Source organism: Mustela nigripes, chromosome 2 (genome assembly GCF_022355385.1).
Source record: "Mustela nigripes isolate SB6536 chromosome 2, MUSNIG.SB6536, whole genome shotgun sequence".
In the NCBI taxonomy this organism is placed as follows: domain Eukaryota; kingdom Metazoa; phylum Chordata; class Mammalia; order Carnivora; family Mustelidae; genus Mustela; species Mustela nigripes.
In genome coordinates this window covers 42369836-42387225 of record NC_081558.1, presented here as the reverse complement: position 1 = coordinate 42387225, position 17390 = coordinate 42369836, and positions in this window count along the sequence as shown.

Sequence of the window (17390 nt, the reverse complement as noted above, 5' to 3'; positions counted from 1 at the left end):
GGAAAGGTTGGAGATCATCCATAATAGATGAGAATCTCGAACATTATGCCTGGGTCCAGAAGATAATGTTTGGTAACCGCAGTCATGCACTGAACAAAGTGAAATGAGTGGCAAAGCACAAGAACTTTCTTATTAGGCACGTGGGATAACTAGAAGAAGAACAGATATGAAAACACTGTGAGCTTGGTAACAAGGTCGTCCCTCCAAAGCCCTTTCTGTGACAGTGATCTGGCTTTAAGGGGGGATCTGGCCTTCTCCACTTAGAACTTTTTGGTCTCAAGGACTTTTTTTACTGGCTAAGAGCTTTTTTTCTACTCAGTGCAATTTTGTCTAGGTGGAATGAACAGCTATATAAACTTGGGCATCTGAAGAGAGTGTAAGTAGGCATGCACTGGAATTGGTGAATATGGTGAATTACAGCTGGGCATCAGCTACAAAGTGCTATCTAGTTCACCAAATCATTGAGCCTCCAGTAGCAAATACATAATGCTTACAGGACTTATATAATACTTATATAATGCTCCAGGAATTATTTGAAGATCTTCACATTTATGAACTAGCCTAAGTCTAGCTTGGGAAACAGGTTAAACAACTTGTCCACTGCCACACAGTTAATAAGTGTGAGAGCTACATGGCAACCCATCTCACTCCAGTACCTTATGCTCTTATACACCTCAAGGCTGGGTTTTCTTTTTCTTTGTGTAATGTTGTTTTTTGTTTTTTTTGTTTTTTCTTTTCTTTTTAATTGGTAGATGAGTTATAGTCTGGAGAAGCAGGGCAGTCATTATCCATGCCAATATGAGAGGCTCTAGAGGCCTTTGGTGGAAAACAGGTGAATCATTTTGAGATCATGTTGACATTCTTGGGATCCATCAGATACCTGTGTGGAGACAATGTCTACCTGCAAGTCAGCTCTGGCCGGCCCCAGTTTGGGGCCAAATTCCATAGCTTTGCAAGTGGAACTGCCAAAGGCAGGAGGTGATTGTGCAGATCAAGGAGTCATGCAGGACCAGTTCCCTAGAGCAGGCAAGAGCTATTAAAATAGATGGGCAAATTCTGCCTTTGATATGTTCAATTACAAGTTTCAACATTTAAGAGGCACAATTTCATAGCATCCCTTGAGAAAACAAATGCTGGGACTTACAATATTGTTATTTCTCACTATTATTTATACTGTTATGTCAGTCAATAGAATTATCATTCTTTATGTTTTTATCATCACTGTCTCACAGATTTTGCCCCATCATGAGAAGGAATGCAATGCATCTGCTTTGCTCACCATTGTAGACATGGTGTCTCGCAGAGCTGAAGTTAAAAAATGTTTATAAAGTAAATGTGTCTTAGTAGAAAGAAATATTTACTTAAAAATCAGCCCTAATTTTGGTGCACTATTTAAGAACTTAAAATATGAATTAAAAAATAATAGGAGTTAAAATATATGCTTAAAACAGAGTAGGGGAGGAGAATTGTTTGCTGGGCATAGAGTTTCAGTTTTGTAAGATAAAATGATCCTGGAAAGTGATTGTAGAACAATGTTAATATACTTAACATTACTGAACATACAGTTAAAATGATTTAAATGGTTAATTTTATATCATGTGTTTTCTACCACAAAAAAAATTTTTTTTTAAAAGAACATTGTCATAAGAAACATTTGCAGAGAAAAACTAAAATAAAGACCCTGGCAAATTAAACCAAAAATAAAAACATATGGATTGTTTCAGAAAATTATAGGCAAGCCTATCAGAGATATGACTCCTTAATAGGCTGATATTAATTTTTACTGTGTATTTCCTGCTTAATGTTTGCTACTAGGATTTCCCTTGTCTGCTCTCAGATTCCTCACCTATGAAATGAGATTCATAATTGCAACAAATTTATCCTATATTCTTAGGAGATGGGTCTCTAGCATGACAAGAATTGCTGGTGCTTTTGGGGGAAAAATGTCTTATCTGCTTTGAATATAGAGACTTTACAAGACACTGTTTCTGTACCTATAGCACTTCCTTACTTTGATCCTAGGTTAGGGCAAGGTTCATACTTAGTTTGAGTATGTATAATCCTATTCTCTACATACGGTGTTAAGTTCATTTTGCTGCTCAGTAATTGTCCACCTTGGGAAGAGAATCTGTCGTGTGAATGTTATTATAGATTTAACCGTGCTGAGTGCTTTCACACAGAAGAGATTAAAAACAAAATATAAACTACTATACACTGAATATTTGTGTCTCTCTAAAATTCATATGTTGAAAACCTAAACCCCAAAGTGATGGTATTAGGAAGTGGGGCCTTTGGGAAGTGATGAGGTCATAAAGTGGCAACCTCAGGAACTGGATCAGTGCCCTTATAAAAGAGACACCAGAGAGCTCGCCCCTTCCAGTACACGAGGCTACAACAGAATGTCTGTGACCCAGAGGGGACCCTCACCTCACCATGCTGGTACCCTAATCTAAGGTGTCCAGCCTCTAGGACTGTGAGAAATAAATTTTCTTATCCCAGTCTGCGGACTTTTGTTGTAACAGCCTGGATAGGCGAAGACACCAGCAAATAACTAAGCGCATCAATGCTGAGTAAGCAAGACCACTGAACTTGGAAGCAGACCATCTGATTAACATTCAGTTGGGTTGATGATCTAGTTCACATTCTTGCTAAATCTCACTTTTTCTCCCCACCCCAAACAGAACTGCTCTCCAAACCAGATCCTATTGTTTCTCTGACAAATGTATTCTGACATCGAAAGCAGCTGCCAGGAGATTTTCAGAGTTTCATTTCTCATTTTGCCAGAAGAGCTACTTATTTATTTACAAACTGCACACACTTTGTGCATACACAGATATATGTATGTAACTGTGTGTGTAGGTACTAGGTGAGAACTGTGCATTTAATTTCAGGAACTCTAGTAAGAACCCTGACTTCCTGATATCACAACCTGCAACGCCTTTCTGCTCTTGATACTGACTCTGAAACCAAACCTTCAAGTTAGTGGTATCCACTCCAATTCTATCACCTGTCAAGGTCTAGTCTAGGGCTTTGGTGGGGTGGCTTCAGCTTTTGAAACCTAGAAAGGAGAAATCTACAGGCAGCATTCTCTGGGGATCCCAGTGGGAAACAGAAGCCAATCGGATGATTTTAGGAAGGAACTATTTATCAGTGCGCAGATGAAATTACGGGAAAGGACACTGGATGCTCAGATCTAAAACTTAGCAACAGCAACAAGCCATTAGCACAGGCAGGCTTGAAGTAGGAGGAGAAGGAAATGACATTGTTGGAGAACAGAGTGGGATCAAGCACGCAGCAACACCAGACAAGATGAGCACTGTAATTACGGAGGCATGCAGCCTTTGTCGAAAAATGCAGCTCAGGGAAAGGAGTAAAAGTAGAAAGAACAAAGTCTACCACTCTGTCCATATATAGGTTTCCTGACAGTACTGGCCACTGGTCAAACCCTATGGCAGAGATTCTCAAACATTAACATGCATCAGTATCATCTGAAAGGCTTGTTGAAATACAGATGGCTAGAGCTCTGATAAACCTGCCTTTGAGGGGGGCCCTAAAACCTTCAGTGCTCACCAAAAAGTTCCCAGGCAGTGGTGATGCTGCTGCGGTAGGGATCCTACTCTGAGAACAGGGGCTACAGGAAGCCAGCCAGCAAGAGAGCCCAAGTGCTGCACTGCACAATCATCCAACTCAGACAGGCACAGAGCAGAGAGATGAGTATGAGTCTGCGGGGAGCCAATGGAAAATAACCAGCGCGCAGAGAGAGACCATCAACAAGCATGAAAGAAATCCAAAGTACAAATACAATATGAAGTTTGTACAATATGAAGTTTGCACGTACGAATATAGGTAGCAGAAAGCAGGAAGAATTCCAGAAGGAACTGTGAAGGCTTAGTTCTTTGAATGAACTTGGGGAACATGCAAGATCCTAACTGCCAGGTTAGGGACAGAGGTAAGACTTGGGTGTACGGAGAATAAGAAATCCTCAGGGCAAGATCCAAAATGGTGAGATAAAGGGGAGAGAGCTTGGACAGTGAGTTACAAGAAACAGACAAGAGGTTGCAATAGGAAAGGTATCAAAGATTACAGGATGTTCAACTTTGAGCTACTGACTTTGGACTTTTTATTCTTCCCCTTACCATTGGGTGAGATTGGTCCCACTGTATGGTGTGAGCAGTTCAACTGTTCCAACTTATAGCAGAATTGACAAACTGGGAACATGGATCCAACCAAATGAGTAAAAACCACTTTATAAACACACACAGAGACATATGTATATAAATATGTTAATGTATATACACACACGCATACAGTTAATTTTCACCATTATTTAAATTAATGCTACCCCAACTGCAGACACAGGAACTGCGCCATCAGCATTATGCGGGAGCTTATTAAAACCACAGTGTCGGCCCCCACTGCAGCGGTGTTTAATCAGTCTCTTTGGGAATGTGGTTCATGGATTTGTAGTTAACAAATATTCCAGGTGATTCTGACGCACACTGACGTCTGAGAAGCACTCGACAAAACTGATTCTCAGCTTTGTTGTGAACTGAAGTTGCCTAAAATGGTTCTTGAAATATTACTGTCCATGCTCCACACCAAGAAATTCTACTTCAGTTGGGATAAAAGGTATAGTAGATTATTCTCAAAGATGCTGCAATATTCTCCCATCCCCCTAGGGCAAGATCATTTGCCACTCCACACAGGAAAAGGTGGAGGTTACGCTTTCACCCTTAAAATGCCAGCCTTATCACATGACTTGTTTTGTCGAATAGGTTATTAGAAAACATACTACAAGCAGCGACTTGGAAAAACTTGAACCTTGGTTTTGCTCTTTTGGGCTCCTTTCAGGTACCTGAGATCATACTGTGAACAAATCCAAACTAGGCTATGAAAGAGGTCACATGCAGGGGGAATGAGGTGTGCTTGTCTGATGATTTGCCAACTACTGAACGTTTGAATGAGGCTATATAGTCATTCTGCCAGACGACTACATGAATGACCTCAGATGACAGAAGTAAAAGAACCAGCTGGGTGAACCCAGTTGAAACAGCAAATGAATATGGTTTTCATTTTAAGACACTAAGTTGTAGAATGGGTTGTTATCCAGCAATAAATACTGACACGGGGTGTGACCTGAGCATTTGGGATTTGAAAAGCTCTCCAGGCTATTTTAATGCCCAGCATAGTTTGGGTACCTCTGGTCTAAATTATCTGTTCTTCCACTTGGTTGTATCCTGGAATCATCTTCAGGTTTTCAAAACTGATGGCCAGGCTTCACCCCCTAAGTTTCTTGTATGATTGAGAAGGGTTATATCCTAGCCATTAGAATTTTTAAAAAACTTCCTAGGTGATTCTAGTATGCAGCATAAATTGATGACCACTGCTCTTAAATGATAAGACATTTTTGTTGATATGGAAATACACAATCATTCATACAATCACTTAGTTGTAGAGGTAAATCTCCACTGGCCAAGAGCTAGCCTTACACAATTATAGCCCCTCCCCCATTTCTCCTCCCATTTTAGGTAGGCTCTATGCTCTGTGTGGAACCATAACCATGAAATCAAGAGCTGAGCCAAGATCAAGAGTCAGACACTTAACTGACTGACCCATCCAGGCACCCTGTGTAGCCCTTTTTTTTTTTTAAAGATTTTATTTATTTATCGGTGGGGGGGGGGGCGAGCACAGGCAGACAGAATGGCCGGCAGAGGCAGAGGGAGAAGCAGGCTCCCCCCCGAGCAAGGAGCCCGATGTGGGACTCGATCCCAGGAAGGACGCTGGGATCATGACCTGAGCCGAAGGCAGCTGCTCAACCAACTGAGCCACCCAGGTGTCCCTGTGTAGCCCTTTTTAACAAAGTCCATACATCCTGCCCCTTCCCCTCCTGCCACTTCCCTCTCTTCCACTGCTTCTGATTGATTGTTTAGGTTACTTGCCGGGGCCTCTTTGGGCAGAGGATAGTTTGCATTCTCTGATAATTCTTTTTTTTTACTTTCCAGTAGGTTACATTTTGCTATTTAATTACTTTATTTCTTAAATTGTTATCTTCTGGATTACAAGCGCAAATCTTCCCTCTCCAGTTAGACTGCAAACTCATTGAAGCCAGAAGCACTGTATAAACTTCTTTGACATCTGTCAAAGAAACCAGCACTGTCAGACAAACAAAAGAATGCTCAGTAAATATTCATGGGAATATGGCTGAAAAACTTGGAAGAAAGTGGTCATTAGTAACTTGAGTCAATTACACATCCTCTTAATTAAAATTACTATTCAAAATTGAACTGATGGAGCTCCACAAAATTACCATGTAAGAGCAGCTCGAATTGGGGAAATAAAAATCTTTTCTAAAGGAGGGAAAATGATTCACTAGCAAGTGCTTCCTGAAGGTTGTTTGCATGACATATGCAGTGTGTTAAATTCTGGTAAGCTGTTTCCAGATACTAACTTAATTAATCTGCTTCTGCATCCTCTATCACTGTTTTCAGGTCATATGTCTTAATGTATCTTTTTCCTGCACTTCAGGTCAAATAATAAAGAAAATTCATTAAACAGCAGCTTGGCGTGCTCCTAAGTGTACCTCTGCAAGAGAATTTTAATAATCAAAGAAGTTGCTGATGTAGGGATATGATAAATTACTTTGCTACAGGGTAATATAAACCTTAACTAGTATGATGAATATTCCTGCTTCACAAGGAAAACTGAAATACTGCAAACTATTTAAATATGTGCTTCCTGATAAATGAAGACAATCATCTGCAAATATTCTAGATGAGACACAATATGACTTTCATGTTATAGTAAAATGTCTTTTTAGGAACAAAAAGGCTCAAAGGAAGACATTCTGAGAAAGAAAATAGAACCATGAAAGTATTTAATATCACCGGTATATTTTGTGGAAACATCTTCAGATCAATGATTTTTAAAAATTCATTTTCCAATTTGTAATTATCAAAGTTAAGAATAATTGGTTTTCAAAATTCCTTCTGAATGCTAATTTTCATGGCTGATAATGAAGAAAGGTCTTTAGCAACTGAAATCCCTAGGGTTTAAAAGTCATTAACACAAAGAACACTTGTTTTCTAAGCTTTCCTCATATACTGATATTAAAATATGGCAAGAAATAGTAGGTGAGTAGTCACTGTGCTTGCTTCTGTGTATGAGATATAGGCTAGCAATATCCTGACATCTCACAGAAATATGAACAATAGTGCCAGAAAATTCAGTAGGTAGTTAGAGATTACCTGTCAATGTGCAGTTGATGTCTCTCTCATATTTTTTTGTGTATATATATATATATAATCCTCTCTTTTTAAGCCTTATTCAGATGTATGCTTGTTATTATCTTTCAAGGCATGATATTTGGGTATTCTTTACTTCTTAATTTTTCACTTTTATTACCTCTTGATTCCGTTACCTAGACTACATAATTTCTGCTTTGGAGACTATGCTGAGATTTTTACTTTTGACCTAATATAAGAGAATTTCTTAGCTAATGTGTTAAAAAATATGTGTTGTGCCTCTTTTTTAGAGTTAAAAAAAATCTAGATATGCCTATTAACTTTATGAAGCTTGTCAATCATATTTTTCATATTCACTTTGTTTACTTACTTATATTGTCACCTTGATATGTCAATTTTTTAGTAAGGAAAATGACTTTCATTTTGTGTGGTCAAGTCCTTTTATTTCTATTAGTCTGGCAATCAGTATTCCATTTTATGTGTTCATTAAGATTCTGCATTACAAATGGGATATAAAAAGCAAAAACTTGAAAACACTGAGAAGGCAGAGGAAAACAAAAACACGTTGTATATAAAGTGGTAGAAGTGGGTGAAGATTTAACGAATACTTAGTCTATAGGTGATAAGACTAGGTGAAGGGATGGGAAAGGTGAAAAAGAAACCATCCAGATCCAAATGTATTGTCTCCTGACTGTGATATGGCAGTAGCCATCTGGGTCCCAGAACCATGTCCGCCATAAAGAAAAATGTTAACAAACAGGAAATAACTGTTCGTTGTTGTCGTACCAAATGAAACAGGAAAAAGGATGCCACAGTGAACAAGTCAATGCACCTTAGCTTTGACTGCAGCTCTCCTACATACTAGCTTTGTGATCGGGGGCAAGTCCCTATGTCTTCTGAGCTTCAGAGTCTTTTGATTTTTTTTTTTTTAAGATTTTATTTATTTATTTGAGAGAGAGAAAGAGAGATCCCGAGCAGAGGGAGGGGCACACTGAGAAGGAGAAGCAGACTCTCCACTGAGCAGGGAGCCCGTACAGGGCTCAATCTCAGGACCCTGGGACCATAACCCAAGCTGACAGAAGCCACTTAACCAACTGAGTCACCTAGGCGCCCCTCAGCCTCAGAGTCATAAACTAAAAATAACAATGCCTTTCTTGTAATGTTGTTATGAAGATGAATGAGATAATTTATGTAGCAAACCTCATAAAAGTAAATATGTTTGGCACATAGTAGGTAATCAATAAAGGGCAGTCTCTGTAGTTATTGTAGTAAAACTAATAATGCTAATATACTTTTATTACTTTTCATGAAGCCTCTTAAGGATTATCATTCAAACCAAAATGTGTAGTTCAGTAGTTATTTATTTCTGCATAACAATATTACTACACATTTAGTGGCTAAAAACAACACACATTTATTGTCTCACACATTCTTTGAGAATCAGGGTACAGCTTAACAGGACCCTCTGCTTCGGGGTCTCTTACAACCTATGATGAGGTTGCTGGCCAGGATTAGGATCCCGCTTCAAGCTCTAAAAGGAAGGATCTGCTTCCAGGCTCATGTGTTTGTTGGCAAAATTGGATTCCTATCAGCCTTCTCTTTCTTTTGAGCTATAGGTAAAGGCTACCATGTGGCCCATTCCATAGAGCAGCCCACAACATGGCAGCTTGCTTCTCAAAGTCAATATGGAAAAAAGTATACTAGCAAGACAGAAGTTACAATCCTAAATAACATAACCACAGAAGGGTCATCCCATAAGCTTTGCTGGATTCTTTTGGTTAGAAGTCATAGGTGTCACCCACACTGGAGGGGAGAATTTACACAAGGATATGGATATGAATATGGGATCAGGGACACTATCTTAGAGGTTTTTTCCATTACAGATAGAAACTAGAGGTGTGTTTGATTTCATTTAAGGGATATTTTTAAGATAATTACAACTATTCAAAGAAGGAATGGCTATCCTATGGGGAAGTGCCCCCATTGACTAGATGAGTTTGTCAAAGATGTTAGAGATTAAATGCAGCATGAGAAAATGCCAGACACCTCATTTCCAAGGTATCTCCCCAAATATGATAAGGTTTCTTTATAATATTGCTGATAGTGCTTCACTATGATTTTCCTTGAATCCATATTTTAATTGTTTGCTTAAAGGAGACCAATGTCTTCTCAAGAAACTGGTGTCCAGGGAGAAAAGAGAAAGATGGGCTAGCCCAATGTCTATTCTCCACTATTCTGAAACATCTGTGAAACTGTCACTGAATAAGAAATAACCAATAAAATATAGTTATATGGTTTTAAAAAGCAAATTATTCTGTTGATAGAAGAAATCTAAACAAAGTCCTACACAATGACTGACATTTTTGATTCCATGTTCAGAAAATAGTAATCGAGCTCATGAAATATTTGCAAAATGCCTAAAACATTTTGCTTGAAGTCAAGAGTGAAAGCATAGAATCCCAAATAGCCAAAACAATCCTAAGAATGAAAAAACAAAGCCTGAAGCTATCACTATTCTAGACTTCAAGGTATACTACAAAGCTGAAGTAATTAAAACAGTATGGTACTGGCACAAAAACAGACACATAGATCAATGGAACAGAATAAAGACCCAAGAAATAAACCCACAGCTATACAGTCAGTTAATCTAAGACAAAAGAGGCAAGACTATACAGTGGGGAAAAGATAGTTTCCCCAGCTAATGGTACTGGGAAAACTGGACAACTACATGTAAAAGAATGAAACTGGATCATTTTCCAACATCATATACAAAAATAAATTTAAAACAGATCAAAGACCTAAATGTGAGACCTGAAACAATACAAATACTAGAACAGAGCACAGGCAGTAATTTCTGTGATTGCAGTGGTAGCAGTCTCTTTCTACATATGTCTACTAAGGCAAGGAAAACAGAAGCACACATAAACTATTGGAATTACATCAAAATAAAAAGCTTTTGCACAGGGAAAGGATCTGTCAACAAAACAAAAAGGCAACCCACAGAATGGGAGAAGATATTTGCAAATGATACATCTGACAAGGGATCAAAATCCAAAATATGTAAAGAACTTACACACAAAAAAGGCAACAATCTGATAAAAAAATAGGCAGAAGATCTGAATAGACATTTTCCCAAAGAAGATATGCAGATAGCCAACAGACACATGAAAAGATGTTCAACATCACTAATCATGAGGGAGGGAAATGTAAATCAAAACCATGATGAGATATCTCCTCATGCCTGTCAGAATGACTAAAATAAAAAAGATAGTAAGTAATAATTATTGGTAAGGATGTGGAGAAAAAGAAACCCTCCTGCTTGTTGGTAAAAATGTAAATTGGTGCAGCCATTGGGGAAAACAGTATGGAGTTTCCTCAAAGAATTAAAATAGAAATACCATATATACCATACCATATAAATACCGTATAATCCAATAATTCCACTAGTGGGCATTTATCCAAAGAAACCCCAAATACTAATCACAGCATTACTTACAGTAGCCAAGCTATGGAAGCAACCTAAGTATTCATCAATAGATGAACGGATAAGGAAGATATGTTTTTTATATGTACACACACACACACACACACACACACAATGCAGCCTCAAAAAAAAAAGGATGAGATGGTGCTATTGGTGACCACACGGATAGACCGAGAGGGTATTATGCTAAGTGAAATAAGTCAGACTGAGAAAGACAAATACCACATGATTTCACTCAGATGTGGACTCTAAAACAAACAAAGAGGAAAACAAAAACCACGAAACAAATGAATAAACAAAAGCAGAACCAGACCTAAAAATACAAAGGACAAACTGATGGTTGCCAGAGAGAAGGGGAGGGGCAAAATACATGAAGGGGAAGATAAGATAGAGGCTTCTTGTTATGGAATTTACAGGAATGAAAGGCACAGTATAGAGATTACAGTCAGTGATACTGTAATAGCATTGTATGGTGATGGTGTGGCTACCCTAGTGGCATATATACATAGCATATATGTACCTATAGCATAATACACAGAAAAGTTGAATCCCGGGGTGCCTGGGTGGCTGCGGGTTGTGCCTTTGCCTTTGGCTCTGGTCATGATCTGGGGGTCCTAGGATCGAGCCCGGCATCGGGCTCTCTGCTCAGCGGGGAGCCTGATTCCCTCTCTCTCTGCCTGCCTCTGTGCCTACTTGTGATCTCTTGTCTGTCAAATAAAATAAAATCTTTAAAAAAAAAAGTTGAATCCCTATAATGTACACCTAAAACTAGTGTAATATTGTGTGTCAACTATATTCAAATTAAAACAAATAAGCTAAATTTACTTAGGAAAAAAAAGGGTGAGGCTTAGAGTAAGACTGGTTCTAAGTCCTTTTCTGATAATTATTTCCAGGTGACCTGGACCAAGTTATTTAATTATCATGTACCTCAGTGTCATCATCTGTAAAAATGGGGTAATAGTATTACTACTCAAACACGATTGTTTGAGGAGTAAATGAATTTATTCTTGTCAATCTTCTACATGGCATGATCTTACTGCTTATTAATAAGTATTGGCTGTTCTCATAATACTATCTAGTCAATGGATTAAAAGTAGAGACAAATGATGGCTTTTGAAAATAAAATAGTTTTTTAAACTAATGAATTCTTGCCTATAAGTATGTAAATAGCATCACAAATTAAACCTTCACACTTCTATTATATCAAGAATTTGATGATTTATAGGGCATATACAGAACCAGCAAATTCCCTTTTGTCATAGCCTGATTACAATGCTTTTGTTATTCTCTTTTTGTTTTTTGCTTTTAAAACTGTACAGTTTTTTTTTTATGCTTTTGCTATTCTTAATGAGAACCTTGGAGGAGATTAAAATGCAAGAAAACAGGTGGTTTCTCACATTTTAATAATAACAGGGTAATGAAGCCTTTGTCTTCCAATTTAATTAATAAATTGTCCCCTTTTGATCCAAAAGCAGTAATAGCTTTTGGTAAATAATCAGCCTGCCAGTATTTGTCAAACATTTCACACCAAATTGCTATCATTTGGAATAGAGATGTATGTGGTTCACAAACCCTCCTCCTGGTTTTTTCCCAGGAGCAATGCACAACTAAATCAGCTCAGAAAGAACACGAGGATTTGGAAGAACTCACTTGAATATATTAAAAGACATTTCACAGAAGGGATAGTTTACATTCTTGCACAGACTTGAGCAATGCTAAGAAATTACTCTAAGGAGACTGCTTGCTTCCTTCCCTTTCCCCTTTCTTTGTATGTGGGGATTTACAGGAGAAAAAAATTTACCCTGATGGGGAGAGAGTTTCAGAATTAACCATAGATTGAATTGGTATACCTTGCCAGTATGCCTTCACCATCAATTAGCTTCCTTGTCAAACAGAAGGTTTTTATTTCTAATCTGTTGTAGTCATACCAATTGCTATGAGGCAGTAGACAGGTATTGGACACCACAAATATTTCTGTTCAGAACTAATCGGATGCTAATTGGTTCTAAGAGAGGCTATTCCATCCCCCATCTCTACCTTGCTATTCTTTTTCTCAGATAAGGACATCTTTTTGCAAAATTACAGTTGTACATCAGGTAAGATACAGAATGGAAAACAATCTGGAGGTTTCTGACCAAACTTAACATAGTCTTATCATATCCTCCAGCAAGCACACTCCTTAGAACATACTGAAAGGAGTTGAAAAATTATGTTCACCCACAAACCTGCACACGGATGTTTATAGCAGCATTATTCATAATTACCAAAACTTGGAAGCAGCCAAGATATCCTTCGGTAGGTGAATAGATAAATAACTGTGGTACATCTAGACAATGGAGTTTTATTCAACACTAAAATGAAATGAATTACCAAGGTGTGAAAAGATCTAGAGGAACTTTCAAGTGCCTATTACAAAGTAAAAGAGAAGCCATTTTGGAGGCGACATAATATATGATTTCAACCATATGGTATTCTGGAAAAGGCAAAACTATGGAGACAATAAAAAGGTCAGCAGCTGCCAGGAGTTGGGGGAGGGAGAGGAGAGGTGAGTAGACAGAGCACAGATTTTTAGGGCAATGAAAGAAAATTCTCTGTATGATAGTATATTAATGGATATATGTCATAAATTTGTCCAAACCCATAGAATATAAACACGAAGAGCGAACTCTCAGGTAAACTGTAGACTTTGATTGATTATGATGTGTCGATGTAGGTTCATCCTTGGTTTTAAAACAAAGGACCACTCTGGTGGGGGATGTTGATAATGAGGAGGCGATGCAAGTGGGAAGATAGGGGGCATACGGGATATCTCTGTACCTTCCTCATGGTTTTGATGTAAACCTGAAAACTCTTAAAATTAAGTATTTAAAAAGGAAGAAAGATACAAGGGCAATCTTTCATAAAGCAAAGAGAAGAGGAGCCTTATTCCACTAATTCGTGGCTCCAGACAAGAGACCTCTGCTAAGGGTGAAAGTATTCAGTTTATAGTGTCCCCACCTTTCTTCCCCTCTTCCCTGTGCCTGCTAACTTAAATGCCCATTAAATCTGTGCCACTATTTATTTGTAATGTGAGCACCTGTGTCTCAGTTACTAGACCAAGACAACCAGCTGATTTCACATACCACTGAACAGCAAATAGACATTATTGTCATAAGCTATAAAATTTTTACATACATACACATGCACATAACTCTTGAAAGAACAGTGTGTTTGTTGAGCTAGAAAAAATAAGAGAAGAAAATCAAGGACGGTAGAAGATTTCATTACTCAGCATGTCCCAACTTGAATATAGGGAAGTAATACAGCATAAGAATACTCTGGATCGGGGCACCTGAGTGGCTCAGTGGGTTAAGCCACTGCCTTCAGCTCAGGTCATGATCTGAGGGTCCTGGGATCGAGTCCCGCATTGGGCTCTCTGCTCAGTGGGGAGCCTGCTTCCCTCTCTCTCTCTCTGCCTACTTGTGATCTCTCTCTGTCAAATAAATAAATAAAATCTTTAAAAAAAAAAAAAGAATACTCTGGATCAGGGGCTCCTGGGTGGCTCAGTCGTTGGGCGTCTACCTTCGGCTCAGGTCATGTCCCGGCGTCCTGGGATCAAGCCCTACATCGAGTCCGACATCAGGGCTCCCTGCTCCAAGGGAAGACTGCTTCTCCCTCTCCCGCTTCCCCTGCTTGTGGGAGTCACTGTCTCTCTTTCTCTGTCAAATAAATAAATAAAATTAAAAAAAAAAAAAAAAGAATACTCTGGATCCACAGACTGTCTGATTTTGTTTTATGGAGGCCCTTGGGCAAGGCATTCAAAGCTTGGATTTTGATTTCTTAGTTTCCTCATCTGTAAAATGGGAATAATATTAGATTCTACGTCACGAGTTGATATGATAATTAAAGGAGTTAATATGAGTGAAGTACCTAACACAATATCTAGTTCATTATAAATGACTGATGAATAGTAGGTAGAAGAAATATGAATGGCTGTAATAGAGTAACAGCAGCAATAGGACTTTATCTTTTACTTTCCTGAGTCCAACAGGATAGTGTATATATCAATACAAGATTCTTAAAATTGCAGGACCCGGCCTTTCTCTATCCTTCCACTCAAATGAACTTAAAATAAAAAACAAAATTTTGCTTTGTGTCAATGGCAAATATTTCACTGAAAGTCCTATTTTTTTTGGTGATAATTTACTTTCGGGAAACAGAAATATCCTTTGGTCCAATGACTGTGAAAAGCATTGCTTTCAAACAAGGTATGAGAACTGTTAAAAGGTATGCTGAGGCACATTTAAATTTTTTAGAGTTTCCTTAAGCATGTTTCAGCTAGAACTGGGACAGTGCCAAACCCAAGGTGATCTAGAGTGCTCCACCAACAGAAGCAAGGGGCAAGGTTTTTACAGAGAAGACATTAAAGGGAAGCAAAGCAATTATTTGATTGTTGTTGGCAAATAATCTGCCATGTTTGTATTGATATTTTCTGACTTGCTGCTCTTAAGTTCTATTTTCTTGGATCCGACTGCATGATTCTGGCTTAGATTATGGTTAGCTTGTATAGGTTAGCAAGGCATTAGAGCCACCTCACTGTATGACCTCCTTATTTAAATACTTTAATCAAATTTAAAGCTATTATTTTGTTTATTACAACGGTCATACAAACTCATTCTGGCAGAGAATCTATAGTGCTTTGCATGTGGTCTTTTTTGATTAAAGCCACATTTACCACCTGTGAACACAACACATGTAGAAAAACGACTTACAATTGGCCCTTTCAGAACCAATTCTGAAATTAATGCATTTGGATTTCACATGTATTTTTCTTCATCAACATTGCTCTTGTTGTAAAGAACTTGTACATTTAAAAAAACTTATTTGCTTGATTTATTTTTGCTTTGAAAAAAAAGACACCCAAATCATGAGCTAAAAGACAATGTAACACATTAGATAGACAACATTTATTACCATTTCTCTCTTATATCTGCTTGGGTACATTGATTAGTGAAGTATACTATTATTATTTGATTTTGGTGTTTCCATCGTTACAGTTAATGTTCCTTGAGTTCCTACTATGGGGCAGGTGATGCCAAATGTTTTCTTTTCCTAGGGAGGGAGAGAGAAAGCACATGTGCGTGGCCCTGAGATCATGGTCTGAGCCAAAATCAAGAGTCAATGCTTAACCGACTGAGCAGCCCATGTGCCCCGACGTCAAGTATTTTTATATATACCTCCATAATCTCCTAGTAAACCCGTGAAGGAGGTGATATAATAATTCCAGTCTTAAGATGAAGAAACTAAAGTGCTACAGACGTTAAGTAGTTTTACCAAGACCGTACTTATTGCAGTGGATGGACAAGAATTTAAATCCAGGCAGTCTTTTCCAGCCTCCCCTCTACCATCTTCCTTATTTGTTGAAAGCATTGTTCTGCCACTAAAAACAATAGTTTCTGACCTTCTCCTCATGCAACTTGTCTGGTGATTCTGCATCTTGGGGGTGAGGACATTGAGGTTCAAAAGGGATGAGTTCAGTCACTCAGCTAGCAAAAGTGGGGAGCCAGGACTTGAACCCCAGAAGTCTCTCTACTCCCCCAGTTGGACACAAGGCTATCTGTTCTGCTCAACAAGAAAACTGAGTTTTTCAGTTTTAGCTTTGCAAGATGAAAAGAGTTTTGGAGGTGAATGGTGGTGGTTGCACAACAGTATGAATGTACTTAGTACCCCTGAATTGTACACTGGCTAAAATCATAAGTTCTATGTGTGTGTATTTCACCACAATTAAAAAAAAAAACACATAAAGATGGTTAGTTTTTGGGTAAAGAAGTATTTTCTCCTTGGACTGGCTTTCATTGCTAGCAGAATAATTGAGGCTATCAGAAGTATCTTGTTTTCTAAGTGCTGGCCTTCTAAGTCTACCTGGCCTGAAATGCCCACTCTTTTTGTTCCTTCTTACATTTAAGGCAAGGTCACTTTGCACCTAACCCCATGAATAGAGTATCATCCATTCATCCATTAGCATCCATTTACACATCCTCAGGGAATACCTGTCCACAGATTTAGAAAACAGTGTCCAAAGAAAATGGATCACAGTACTCATGAATTTCAACAAGTGGTTGCTGGAAGAGATAAGAAACATAGCAAATACAGCTCGATTCCTCCCTGATGCTGAGAGAGCACTGAAATGGGAAGAGGGGGACATTGCTAGGATAATCAGAACCTGGGATATCCCAGCAGCAAGTGACCATAATTTACATCCACCAAGTACAGAACACCCAATCTTCCTTACCTCAAATCCTTTCCACTGCTGCAGATTAATAAAACCTTAGTGTTTTACAAAGCACTTACTTTCTCTGATCATGTTTCATCTCTTAAACACCAATAATACCAAGAATACAAATACTAAATGAAGGCTGCGGTGTGGCTAAATTTTTTGCATGAGTTTAGAAGATTTGGGGGAGAGCACAGAAAAGGAAACAAAACACTTAAGTTTTTAGTTTTAAAATGACAATGTTTCAGTACTCTATACCTTCAATGCCATCCCAATCAAAATACTAGCAGCATTTTTCAAAGTGCTGGGATAAACAATCCTAAAGTTTTATGGAACCAAAAAAGACCCTGAATCACTAAGGAAATGTTGAAAAAGAGAAACAAAACTGGGAGCATCAAGTTGCCTGATTTCA